Source organism: Ipomoea triloba, chromosome 8, assembly GCF_003576645.1.
Source record: "Ipomoea triloba cultivar NCNSP0323 chromosome 8, ASM357664v1".
Classification (NCBI taxonomy): domain Eukaryota; kingdom Viridiplantae; phylum Streptophyta; class Magnoliopsida; order Solanales; family Convolvulaceae; genus Ipomoea; species Ipomoea triloba.
In genome coordinates, this window is record NC_044923.1 from 8,088,495 (window position 1) to 8,102,905 (window position 14,411).

Sequence of the window (14,411 nt, forward strand, 5' to 3'; positions counted from 1 at the left end):
AAAAAAAAACATAAATTTGACAAGCCTTTTCGGCCCTCATTACTACCCAATTGCGCAATGAAAGTTTAGAAAAGAAGGAGCCTTGAGGATTTTTAATGTTTATAAAATTGAAAATTTTCACCAAAACTCCTTTGCTATTATTAAAAAAAAAAACTAAAATTTGACTAGCCTTTTCGGCCCTCATTACTGCCAAATTGAGCATTGAAAGTTTAGAGAAGAAGGAGCGTTGAGTATCCTTAAATTTATAAAAATAAAATTTTTTCTCCAAAACGCCCTCGATTACTATTAAAAAAAACTTAAGTTTGATGAGTCTTTTTGGCCCCTCATTACTGCCCAAGTGGGCATAGAAAGTTTAGAAAAGCATGAGCCTTGAGGATCCTTAAAGTTTATAAAAATAAAAAGTTTCACCAAAACGCCCTTGGTTACTATTAAAAAAATCTTAAGTTTAAGGAGTCTTTTCGGCACCTCATTACTGCCCAATTGGGTAAAGAAAGTTTAGAAAAGAATGAGCCTTGAGGATCCTTAAAGTTTTTAAAAATTAAAATTTTCCCCAAAATGCCCTGTGTTATTATTTAAAAAAAAACTTAAATTTGACTAGCCTTTTCGGCCCCCATTAATGACGAAGTGGGCAAAGAAAGTTTAGAAAAGAATGCGCCTTGATGATCCTTAAAATTTATAAAAATAAAAATTTTCTCCAAAACGCCCTTTGTTACTATTAAAAAAAATCTTAAGTTTAAAGAGCCCTTTCGGCCCTCATTACCGCCTAAGTTGGCAAAGAGACTTTAGGAAAGAATGAGCCTTGAGGATCCTTAAAGTTTATAAAAATAAAAAATTTCCACAAAACGCCCTTGGTTACTATTAAAAAAAACTTAAACTTGAATAGCCTTTTCGTCCCTCATTACTGCCTAATTGGGCAATGAAAGTTTAGAGAAGAAGGAGCTTTGAGAATCCGTAAAGTTTATAAAAATAAATACTTTCGCCAAAACGCCCTTGGTTACTATTAAAAAAAAAACATAAATTTGACAAGCCTTTTCGGCCCTCATTACTACCCAATTGCGCAATGAAAGTTTAGAAAAGAAGGAGCCTTGAGGATCTTTAATGATTATAAAATTGAAAATTTTCACCAAAACTCCTTTGCTACTATTAAAAATAAAACTAAAATTTGACTAGCCTTTTCGTCCCTCATTACTACCCAATTGCGCAATGAAAGTTTAGAAAAGAAGGAGCCTTGAGAATCTTTAATGTTTATAAAATTGAAAATTTTCACCAAAACTCCTTTGCTACTATTAAAAAAAAAACTAAAATTTGAATAGCATTTTCGGCCCTCATTACTGCCAAATTGAGCATTGAAAGTTTAGAGAAGAAGGAGCGTTGAGTATCCTTAAATTTATAAAAATAAAATTTTTTCTCCAAAACGCCCTTGGTTACTATTAAAAAAAAACTTAAGTTTGATGAGTCTTTTCGGCCCCTCATTACTGCCCAAGTGGGCATAGAAAGTTTAGAAAAGCATGAGCCTTGAGGATCCTTAAAGTTTATAAAAATAAAAATGTTCACCAAAACGCCCTTGGTTACTATTAAAAAAAATCTTAAGTTTAAGGAGTCTTTTCGGCACCTCATTACTGCCCAATTGGGTAAAGAAAGTTTAGTTCGGCACCTCATTACTGCCCAATTGGGTAAAGAAAGTTTAGAAAAGCACCTCATTACTGCCCAATTGGGTAAAGAAAGTTTAGAAAACAATGAGCCTTGAGGATCCTTAAAGTTTTTAAAAATTAAAATTTTCTCCAAAATGCCCTTGGTTATTATTTTAAAAAAAAAACTTAAATTTGACTAGCCTTTTCGGCCACCATTAATGACGAAGTGGGCAAAGAAAGTTTAGAAAAGAATGCGCCTTGATGATCCTTAAAATTTATAAAAATAAATTTTTTTCTCCAAAACGCACTTGATTACTATTAAAAAAAAACTTAAGTTTGATGAGTCTTTTCGGCCCCTCATTACTGCCCAAGTGGGCATAGAAAGTTTAGAAAAGCATGAGCCTTGAGGATCCTTAAAGTTTATAAAAATAAAAATTTTCCCAAAAACGCCCTTTGTTACTATTAAAAAAAATCTTAAGTTTAAGGAGCCCTTTCGGCCCTCATTACCGCCTAAGTTGGCAAAGAGACTTTAGGAAAGAATGAGCCATGAGGATCCTTAAAGTTTATAAAAATAAAAAATTTCCACAAAACGCCCTTGGTTACTATTAAAAAAAACTTAAATTTGAATAGCCTTTTCGTCCCTCATTACTGCCTAATTGGGCAATGAAAGTTTAGAGAAGAAGGAGCTTTGAGAATCCGTAAAGTTTATAAAAATAAATACTTTCGCCAAAACGCCCTTGGTTACTATTAAAAAAAAAACATAAATTTGACAAGCCTTTTCGGCCCTCATTACTACCCAATTGCGCAATGAAAGTTTAGAAAAGAAGGAGCCTTGAGAATCTTTAATGTTTATAAAATTGAAAATTTTCACCAAAACTCCTTTGATACTATTAAAAAAAAAACTAAAATTTGACTAGCCTTTTCGACCCTCATTACTGCCAAATTGAGCATTGAAAGTTTAGAGAAGAAGGAGCGTTGAGTATCCTTAAATTTATAAAAATAAAATTTTTTCTCCAAAACGCCCTTGGTTACTATTAAAAAAAACTTAAGTTTGATGAGTCTTTTCGGCCCCTCATTACTGCCCAAGTGGGAATAGAAAGTTTAGAAAAGCATGATCCTTGAGGATCCTTAAAGTTTATAAAAATAAAAATTTTCACCAAAACGCCCTTGGTTACTATTAAAAAAAATCTTAAGTTTAAGGAGTCTTTTCGGCACCTCATTACTGCCCAATTGGGTAAAGAAAGTTTAGAAAAGAATGAGCCTTGAGGATCCTTAAAGTTTATAAAAATAAAAATTTTCCCCAAAACGCCCTTGGTTACTATTAAAAAAAATCTTAAGTTTAAGGAGTCTTTTCGGCACCTCATTACTGCCCAATTGGGTAAAGAAAGTTTAGAAAAGAATGAGCCTTGAGGATCCTTAAAGTTTATAAAAATAAAAATTTTCCCCAAAACGCCCTTGGTTACTATTAAAAAAAATCTTAAGTTTAAGGAGTCTTTTCGGCACCTCATTACTGCCCAATTGGGTAAAGAAAGTTTAGAAAAGAATGAGCCTTGAGGATCCTTAAAGTTTATAAAAATAAAAATTTTCCCCAAAACGCCCTTGGTTACTATTAAAAAAAATCTTAAGTTTAAGGAGTCTTTTCGGCACCTCATTACTGCCCAATTGGGTAAAGAAAGTTTAGAAAAGAATGAGCCTTGAGGATCCTTAAAGTTTATAAAAATAAAAATTTTCCCCAAAACGCCCTTGGTTACTATTAAAAAAAATCTTAAGTTTAAGGAGTCTTTTCGGCACCTCATTACTGCCCAATTGGGTAAAGAAAGTTTAGAAAAGAATGAGCCTTGAGGATCCTTAAAGTTTATAAAAATAAAAATTTTCCCCAAAACGCCCTTGGTTACTATTAAAAAAAATCTTAAGTTTAAGGAGTCTTTTCGGCACCTCATTACTGCCCAATTGGGTAAAGAAAGTTTAGAAAAGAATGAGCCTTGAGGATCCTTAAAGTTTATAAAAATAAAAATTTTCCCCAAAACGCCCTTGGTTACTATTAAAAAAAATCTTAAGTTTAAGGAGTCTTTTCGGCACCTCATTACTGCCCAATTGGGTAAAGAAAGTTTAGAAAAGAATGAGCCTTGAGGATCCTTAAAGTTTATAAAAATAAAAATTTTCCCCAAAACGCCCTTGGTTACTATTAAAAAAAATCTTAAGTTTAAGGAGTCTTTTCGGCACCTCATTACTGCCCAATTGGGTAAAGAAAGTTTAGAAAAGAATGAGCCTTGAGGATCCTTAAAGTTTATAAAAATAAAAATTTTCCCCAAAACGCCCTTGGTTACTATTAAAAAAAATCTTAAGTTTAAGGAGTCTTTTCGGCACCTCATTACTGCCCAATTGGGTAAAGAAAGTTTAGAAAAGAATGAGCCTTGAGGATCCTTAAAGTTTATAAAAATAAAAATTTTCCCCAAAACGCCCTTGGTTACTATTAAAAAAAATCTTAAGTTTAAGGAGTCTTTTCGGCACCTCATTACTGCCCAATTGGGTAAAGAAAGTTTAGAAAAGAATGAGCCTTGAGGATCCTTAAAGTTTATAAAAATAAAAATTTTCCCCAAAACGCCCTTGGTTACTATTAAAAAAAATCTTAAGTTTAAGGAGTCTTTTCGGCACCTCATTACTGCCCAATTGGGTAAAGAAAGTTTAGAAAAGAATGAGCCTTGAGGATCCTTAAAGTTTATAAAAATAAAAATTTTCCCCAAAACGCCCTTGGTTACTATTAAAAAAAATCTTAAGTTTAAGGAGTCTTTTCGGCACCTCATTACTGCCCAATTGGGTAAAGAAAGTTTAGAAAAGAATGAGCCTTGAGGATCCTTAAAGTTTATAAAAATAAAAATTTTCCCCAAAACGCCCTTGGTTACTATTAAAAAAAATCTTAAGTTTAAGGAGTCTTTTCGGCACCTCATTACTGCCCAATTGGGTAAAGAAAGTTTAGAAAAGAATGAGCCTTGAGGATCCTTAAAGTTTATAAAAATAAAAATTTTCCCCAAAACGCCCTTGGTTACTATTAAAAAAAATCTTAAGTTTAAGGAGTCTTTTCGGCACCTCATTACTGCCCAATTGGGTAAAGAAAGTTTAGAAAAGAATGAGCCTTGAGGATCCTTAAAGTTTATAAAAATAAAAATTTTCCCCAAAACGCCCTTGGTTACTATTAAAAAAAATCTTAAGTTTAAGGAGTCTTTTCGGCACCTCATTACTGCCCAATTGGGTAAAGAAAGTTTAGAAAAGAATGAGCCTTGAGGATCCTTAAAGTTTATAAAAATAAAAATTTTCCCCAAAACGCCCTTGGTTACTATTAAAAAAAATCTTAAGTTTAAGGAGTCTTTTCGGCACCTCATTACTGCCCAATTGGGTAAAGAAAGTTTAGAAAAGAATGAGCCTTGAGGATCCTTAAAGTTTATAAAAATAAAAATTTTCCCCAAAACGCCCTTGGTTACTATTAAAAAAAATCTTAAGTTTAAGGAGTCTTTTCGGCACCTCATTACTGCCCAATTGGGTAAAGAAAGTTTAGAAAAGAATGAGCCTTGAGGATCCTTAAAGTTTATAAAAATAAAAATTTTCCCCAAAACGCCCTTGGTTACTATTAAAAAAAATCTTAAGTTTAAGGAGTCTTTTCGGCACCTCATTACTGCCCAATTGGGTAAAGAAAGTTTAGAAAAGAATGAGCCTTGAGGATCCTTAAAGTTTATAAAAATAAAAATTTTCCCCAAAACGCCCTTGGTTACTATTAAAAAAAATCTTAAGTTTAAGGAGTCTTTTCGGCACCTCATTACTGCCCAATTGGGTAAAGAAAGTTTAGAAAAGAATGAGCCTTGAGGATCCTTAAAGTTTATAAAAATAAAAATTTTCCCCAAAACGCCCTTGGTTACTATTAAAAAAAATCTTAAGTTTAAGGAGTCTTTTCGGCACCTCATTACTGCCCAATTGGGTAAAGAAAGTTTAGAAAAGAATGAGCCTTGAGGATCCTTAAAGTTTATAAAAATAAAAATTTTCCCCAAAACGCCCTTGGTTACTATTAAAAAAAATCTTAAGTTTAAGGAGTCTTTTCGGCACCTCATTACTGCCCAATTGGGTAAAGAAAGTTTAGAAAAGAATGAGCCTTGAGGATCCTTAAAGTTTATAAAAATAAAAATTTTCCCCAAAACGCCCTTGGTTACTATTAAAAAAAATCTTAAGTTTAAGGAGTCTTTTCGGCACCTCATTACTGCCCAATTGGGTAAAGAAAGTTTAGAAAAGAATGAGCCTTGAGGATCCTTAAAGTTTATAAAAATAAAAATTTTCCCCAAAACGCCCTTGGTTACTATTAAAAAAAATCTTAAGTTTAAGGAGTCTTTTCGGCACCTCATTACTGCCCAATTGGGTAAAGAAAGTTTAGAAAAGAATGAGCCTTGAGGATCCTTAAAGTTTATAAAAATAAAAATTTTCCCCAAAACGCCCTTGGTTACTATTAAAAAAAATCTTAAGTTTAAGGAGTCTTTTCGGCACCTCATTACTGCCCAATTGGGTAAAGAAAGTTTAGAAAAGAATGAGCCTTGAGGATCCTTAAAGTTTATAAAAATAAAAATTTTCCCCAAAACGCCCTTGGTTACTATTAAAAAAAATCTTAAGTTTAAGGAGTCTTTTCGGCACCTCATTACTGCCCAATTGGGTAAAGAAAGTTTAGAAAAGAATGAGCCTTGAGGATCCTTAAAGTTTATAAAAATAAAAATTTTCCCCAAAACGCCCTTGGTTACTATTAAAAAAAATCTTAAGTTTAAGGAGTCTTTTCGGCACCTCATTACTGCCCAATTGGGTAAAGAAAGTTTAGAAAAGAATGAGCCTTGAGGATCCTTAAAGTTTATAAAAATAAAAATTTTCCCCAAAACGCCCTTGGTTACTATTAAAAAAAATCTTAAGTTTAAGGAGTCTTTTCGGCACCTCATTACTGCCCAATTGGGTAAAGAAAGTTTAGAAAAGAATGAGCCTTGAGGATCCTTAAAGTTTATAAAAATAAAAATTTTCCCCAAAACGCCCTTGGTTACTATTAAAAAAAATCTTAAGTTTAAGGAGTCTTTTCGGCACCTCATTACTGCCCAATTGGGTAAAGAAAGTTTAGAAAAGAATGAGCCTTGAGAATCCTTAAAGTTTTTAAAAATTAAAATTTTCCCCAAAATGCCCTTGGTTATTATTTTTAAAAAAAAAACTTAAATTTGACTAGCCTTTTCGGCCCCCATTAATGCCGAAGTGGGCAAAGAAAGTTTAGAAAAGAATGCGCCTTAATGATCCTTAAAGTTTATAAAAATAAAAATTTTCCCCAAAACGCCCTTTGTTACTATTAAAAAAAATCTTAAGTTTAAGGAGCCCTTTCGGCCCTCATTACCGCCTAAGTTGGCAAAGAGACTTTAGGAAAGAATGAGCCTTGAGGATCCTTAAAGTTTATAAAAATAAAAAATTTCCACAAAACGCCCTTGGTTACTATTAAAAAAAACTTAAATTTGAATAGCCTTTTCGTCCCTCATTACTGCCTAATTGGGCAATGAAAGTTTAGAGAAGAAGGAGCTTTGAGAATTCATAAAGTTTATAAAAATAAATACTTTCGCCAAAACGCCCTTGGTTACTATTAAAAAAAAACATAAATTTGACTAGCCTTTTCGGCCCTCATTACTACCCAATTGCGCAATGAAAGTTTAGAAAAGAAGGAGCCTTGAAGATCCTTAATGTTTATAAAATTGAAAATTTTCACCAAAACTCCTTTGATACTATTAAAAAAAAAACTAAAATTTGACTAGCCTTTTCGACCCTCATTACTGCCAAATTGAGCATTGAAAGTTTAGAGAAGAAGAAGCGTTGAGTATCCTTAAATTTATAAAAATAAAATTTTTTCTCCAAAACGCCCTTGGTTACTATTAAAAAAAACTTAAGTTTGATGAGCCTTTTCGGCCCCTCATTACTGCCCAAGTGGCCATAGAAAGTTTAGAAAAGAATGAGCCTTGAGGATCCTTAAAATTTATAAAAATAAAAATTTTCACCAAAACGCCCTTGGTTACTATTAAAAAAAATCTTAAGTTTAAGGAGTCTTTTCGGCACCTCATTACTGCCCAATTGGGTAAAGAAAGTTTAGAAAAGAATGAGCCTTGAGGATCCTTAAAGTTTTTAAAAATTAAAATTTTCCCCAAAATGCCCTTGGTTATTATTTTAAAAAAAAAAACTTAAATTTGACTAGCCTTTTCGGCCCCCGTTAATGCCGAAGTGGGCAAAGAAAGTTTACAAAAGAATGCGCCTTGATGATCATTAAAGTTTATAAAAATAAAATTTTTCCCCAAAACGCCCTTTGTTACTATAAAAAAAAAATCTTAAGTTTAAGGAACCCTTTCGGCCCTCATTACCGCCTAAGTTGGCAAAGAGACTTTAGGAAAGAATGAGCCTTGAGGATCCTTAAAGTTTATAAAAATAAAAAATTTCCACAAAACGCCCTTGGTTACTATTAAAAAAAAACTTAAATTTGAATAGCCTTTTCGTCCCTCATTACTGCGTAATTGGGCAATGAAAGTTTTGAGAAGATGGAGCTTTGAGAATCCGTAAAGTTTATAAAAATAAATACTTTCGCCAAAACGCCCTTCGTTACTATTAAAAAAAAACATAAATTTGACAAGCCTTTTCGGCCCTCATTACTACCCAATTGCGCAATGAAAGTTTAGAAAAGAAGGAGCCTTGAGGATCCTTAATGTTTATAAAATTGAAAATTTTCACCAAAACTCCTTTGATACTATTAAAAAAAACTAAAATTTGACTAGCCTTTTCGGCCCTCATTACTGCCAAATTGAGCATTGAAAGTTTAGAGAAGAAGGAGCGTTGAGTATCCTTAAATTTATAAAAATAAAATTTTTCACCAAAACGCCCTTGGTTACTATTAAAAAAAAAACATAAATTTGACAAGCCTTTTCGGCCCTCATTACTGCCAAATTGAGCATTGAAAGTTTAGAGAAGAAGGAGCGTTGAGTATCCTTAAATTTATAAAAATAAAATTTTTCACCAAAACGCCCTTGGTTACTATTAAAAAAAATCTTAAGTTTAAGGAGTCTTTTCGGCACCTCATTACTGCCCAATTGGGTAAAGAAAGTTTAGAAAAGAATGAGCCTTGAGGATCCTTAAAGTTTTTAAAAATTAAAATTTTCCCCAAAATGCCCTTGGTTATTATTTTTAAAAAAAATTAAATTTGACTAGCCTTTTCGGCCCCAATTAATGACGAAGTGGGCAAAGAAAGTTTAGAAAAGAATGCGCCTTGATGATCCTTAAAATTTATAAAAATAAAAATTTTCCCAAAAACGCCCTTTGTTACTATTAAAAAAAATCTTAAGTTTAAGGAGCCCTTTCGGCCCTCATTACCGCCTAAGTTGGCAAAGAGACTTTAGGAAAGAATGAGCCTTGAGGATCCTTAAAGTTTATAAAAATAAAAAATTTCCACAAAACGCCCTTGGTTACTATTAAAAAAAAAAAACTTAAATTTGAATAGCTTTTTCGTCCCTCATTACTGCCTAATTGGGCAATGAAAGTTTAGAGAAGAAGGAGCTTTGAGAATCCGTAAAGTTTATAAAAATAAATACTTTCGCCAAAACGCCCTTGGTTACTATTAAAAAAACATAAATTTGACTAGCCTTTTCGGCCCTCATTACTACCCAATTGCGCAATGAAAGTTTAGAAAAGAAGGAGCCTTGAGGATCCTTAATGCTTATGAAATTGAAAATTTTCACCAAAACTCCTTTGATACTATTTAAAAAAAAACTAAAATTTGACAAGCCTTTTCGGCCCTCATTACTGCCAAATTGAGCATTGAAAGTTTAGAGAAGAAGGAGCGTTGAGTATCCTTAAATTTATAAAAATAAAATTTTTTCTCCAAAACGCCCTTGATTACTATTAAAAAAAACTTAAGTTTGATCAGCCTTTTCGGCCCCTCATTACTGCCCAAGTGGGCATAGAAAGTTTAGAAAAGCATGAGCCTTGAGGATCCTTAAAGTTTATAAAAATAAAAATTTTCTCCAAAATGCCCTTGGTTATTATTTTAAAAAAAAACTTAAATTTGACTAGCCTTTTCGGCCCTCATTACTACCCAATTGCGCAATGAAAGTTTAGAAAAGAAGGAGCCTTGAGAATCTTTAATGTTTATAAAATTGAAAATTTTCACCAAAACTCCTTTGCTATTATTAAAAAAAAAAACTAAAATTTGACTAGCCTTTTCGGCCCTCATTACTACCCAATTGCGCAATGAAAGTTTAGAAAAGAAGGAGCCTTGAGAATCTTTAATGTTTATAAAATTGAAAATTTTCACCAAAACTCCTTTGCTATTATTAAAAAAAAAAACTAAAATTTGACTAGCCTTTTCGGCCCTCATTACTACCCAATTGCGCAATGAAAGTTTAGAAAAGAAGGAGCCTTGAGAATCTTTAATGTTTATAAAATTGAAAATTTTCACCAAAACTCCTTTGCTATTATTAAAAAAAAAAACTAAAATTTGACTAGCCTTTTCGGCCCTCATTACTACCCAATTGCGCAATGAAAGTTTAGAAAAGAAGGAGCCTTGAGAATCTTTAATGTTTATAAAATTGAAAATTTTCACCAAAACTCCTTTGCTATTATTAAAAAAAAAAACTAAAATTTGACTAGCCTTTTCGGCCCTCATTACTACCCAATTGCGCAATGAAAGTTTAGAAAAGAAGGAGCCTTGAGAATCTTTAATGTTTATAAAATTGAAAATTTTCACCAAAACTCCTTTGCTATTATTAAAAAAAAAAACTAAAATTTGACTAGCCTTTTCGGCCCTCATTACTACCCAATTGCGCAATGAAAGTTTAGAAAAGAAGGAGCCTTGAGAATCTTTAATGTTTATAAAATTGAAAATTTTCACCAAAACTCCTTTGCTATTATTAAAAAAAAAAACTAAAATTTGACTAGCCTTTTCGGCCCTCATTACTACCCAATTGCGCAATGAAAGTTTAGAAAAGAAGGAGCCTTGAGAATCTTTAATGTTTATAAAATTGAAAATTTTCACCAAAACTCCTTTGCTATTATTAAAAAAAAAAACTAAAATTTGACTAGCCTTTTCGGCCCTCATTACTACCCAATTGCGCAATGAAAGTTTAGAAAAGAAGGAGCCTTGAGAATCTTTAATGTTTATAAAATTGAAAATTTTCACCAAAACTCCTTTGCTATTATTAAAAAAAAAAACTAAAATTTGACTAGCCTTTTCGGCCCTCATTACTACCCAATTGCGCAATGAAAGTTTAGAAAAGAAGGAGCCTTGAGAATCTTTAATGTTTATAAAATTGAAAATTTTCACCAAAACTCCTTTGCTATTATTAAAAAAAAAAACTAAAATTTGACTAGCCTTTTCGGCCCTCATTACTACCCAATTGCGCAATGAAAGTTTAGAAAAGAAGGAGCCTTGAGAATCTTTAATGTTTATAAAATTGAAAATTTTCACCAAAACTCCTTTGCTATTATTAAAAAAAAAAACTAAAATTTGACTAGCCTTTTCGGCCCTCATTACTACCCAATTGCGCAATGAAAGTTTAGAAAAGAAGGAGCCTTGAGAATCTTTAATGTTTATAAAATTGAAAATTTTCACCAAAACTCCTTTGCTATTATTAAAAAAAAAAACTAAAATTTGACTAGCCTTTTCGGCCCTCATTACTACCCAATTGCGCAATGAAAGTTTAGAAAAGAAGGAGCCTTGAGAATCTTTAATGTTTATAAAATTGAAAATTTTCACCAAAACTCCTTTGCTATTATTAAAAAAAAAAACTAAAATTTGACTAGCCTTTTCGGCCCTCATTACTACCCAATTGCGCAATGAAAGTTTAGAAAAGAAGGAGCCTTGAGAATCTTTAATGTTTATAAAATTGAAAATTTTCACCAAAACTCCTTTGCTATTATTAAAAAAAAAAACTAAAATTTGACTAGCCTTTTCGGCCCTCATTACTACCCAATTGCGCAATGAAAGTTTAGAAAAGAAGGAGCCTTGAGAATCTTTAATGTTTATAAAATTGAAAATTTTCACCAAAACTCCTTTGCTATTATTAAAAAAAAAAACTAAAATTTGACTAGCCTTTTCGGCCACCATTAATGACGAAGTGGGCAAAGAAAGTTTAGAAAAGAATGAGTCTTGAAGATCCTTAAAGTTTTTTTAAAAACTAAAATTTTCCCCAAAATGCCCTTGGTTATTATTTTTTAAAAAAAACTTAAATTTGACTAGCCTTTTCGGCCCCCATTAATGCCGAAGTGGGCAAAGAAAGTTTAGAAAAGAATACGCCTTGATAATCCTTAAAGTTTATAAAAATAAAAATTTTCCCCAAAACGCCCTTTGTTACTATTAAAAAAAAAATCTTAAGTTTAAGGAGCCCTTTCGGCCCTCAATACCGCCTAAGTTGGCAAAGAGACTTTAGGAAAGAATGAGCCTTGAGGATCCTTAAAGTTTATAAAAATAAAAAATTTCCACAAAACGCCCTTGGTTACTATTAAAAAAAACTTAAATTTGAATAGCCTTTTCGTCCCTCATTACTGCCTAATTGGGCAATGAAAGTTTAGAGAAGAAGGAGCTTTGAGAATCCGTAAAGTTTATAAAAATAAATACTTTCGCCAAAACGCCCTTGGTTACTATTAAAAAAAAACATAAATTTGACTAGCCTTTTCGGCCCTCATTACTACCCAATTGCGCAATGAAAGTTTAGAAAAGAAGGAGCCTTGAGAATCTTTAATGTTTATAAAATTGAAAATTTTCACCAAAACTCCTTTGATACTATTAAAAAAAAAAACTAAAATTTGACTAGCCTTTTCGGCCCTCATTACTGCCAAATTGAGCATTGAAAGTTTAGAGAAGAAGGAGCGTTGAGTATCCTTAAATTTATAAAAATAAAATTTTTTCTCCAAATCGCCCTTAGTTACTATTAAAAAAAAAACTTAAGTTTGATGAGTCTTTTCGGCCCCTCATTACTGCCCAAGTGGGCATAGAAAGTTTAGAAAAGCATGAGCCTTGAGGATCCTTAAAATTTATAAAAATAAAAATTTTCCCCAAAATGCCCTTGGTTAGTATTAAAAAAAAAAACTAAAATATGAATAGCATTTTCGGCCCTCATTACTACCCAATTGCGCAATGAAAGTTTAGAGAAGAAGGAGCGTTGAGTATCCTTAAATTTATAAAAATAAAAATTTTCCCCAAAATGCCCTTGGTTATTATTTAAAAAAAAAAAAACTTAAATTTGACTAGCCTTTTCGGCCCCCATTAATGACGAAGTGTGCAAAGAAAGTTTAGAAAAGAATGCGCCTTGATGATCCTTAAAATTTATAAAAATAAAAATTTTCCCAAAAACGTCCTTTGTTACTATTAAAAAAATCTTAAGTTTAAGGAGCCCTTTCGGCCCTCATTACCGCCTAAGTTGGCAAAGAGACTTTAGGAAAGAATGAGCCTTGAGGATCCTTAAAGTTTATAAAAATAAAAAATTTCCACAAAACGCCCTTGGTTACTATTAAAAAAAACTTAAATTTGAATAGCCTTTTCGTCCCTCATTACTGCCTAATTGGGCAATGAAAGTTTAGAGAAGAAGGAGCTTTGAGAATCCGTAGAGTTTATAAAAATAAATACTTTCGCCAAAACGCCCTTGGTTACTATTAAAAAAAACATAAATTTGACAAGCCTTTTCGGCCCTCATTACTACCCAATTGCGCAATGAAAGTTTAGAAAAGAAGGAGCCTTGAGGATCTTTAATTTTTATAAAATTGAAAATTTTCACCAAAACTCCTTTGCTACTATTAAAAATAAAACTAAAATTTGACTAGCCTTTTCGGCCCTCATTACTACCCAATTGCGCAATGAAAGTTTAGAAAAGAAGGAGCCTTGAGGATCTTTAATGTTTATAAAATTGAAAATTTTCACCAAAACTCCTTTGCTACTATTAAAAAAAAAAACTAAAATTTGAATAGCATTTTCGGCCCTCATTACTGCCAAATTGAGCATTGAAAGTTTAGAGAAGAAGGAGCGTTGAGTATCCTTAAATTTATAAAAATAAAATTTTTTCTCCAAAACGCCCTTGATTACTATTAAAAAAAACTTAAGTTTGATGAGTCTTTTCGGCCCCTCATTACTGCCCAAGTGGGCATAGAAAGTTTAGAAAAGCATGAGCCTTGAGGATCCTTAAAGTTTATAAAAATAAAAATTTTCACCAAAACGCCCTTGGTTACTATTAAAAAAATCTTAAGTTTAAGGAGTCTTTTCGGCACCTCATTACTGCCCAATTGGGTAAAGAAAGTTTAGAAAAGAATGAGCCTTGAGGATCCTTAAAGTTTTTAAAAATTAAAATTTTCTCCAAAATGCCCTTGGTTATTATTTTAAAAAAAAACTTAAATTTGACTAGCCTTTTCGGCCACCATTAATGACGAAGTGAGCAAAGAAAGTTTAGAAAAGAATGCGCCTTGATGATCCTTAAAATTTATAAAAATAAAAATTTTCCCAAAAACGCCCTTTGTTACTATTAAAAAAAAAAAAATTTTCCCAAAAACGCCCTTTGTTACTATTAAAAAAAATCAAATTTTCCCAAAAACGCCCTTTGTTACTATTAAAAAAAATCTTAATTTCCCAAAAACGCCCTTTGTTACTATTAAAAAAAATCTTAAAGTTTAAGGAGCCCTTTCGGCCCTCATTACCGCCTAAGTTGGCAAAGAGACTTTAGGAAAGAATGAGCCTTGAGGATCCTTAAAGTTTATAAAAAT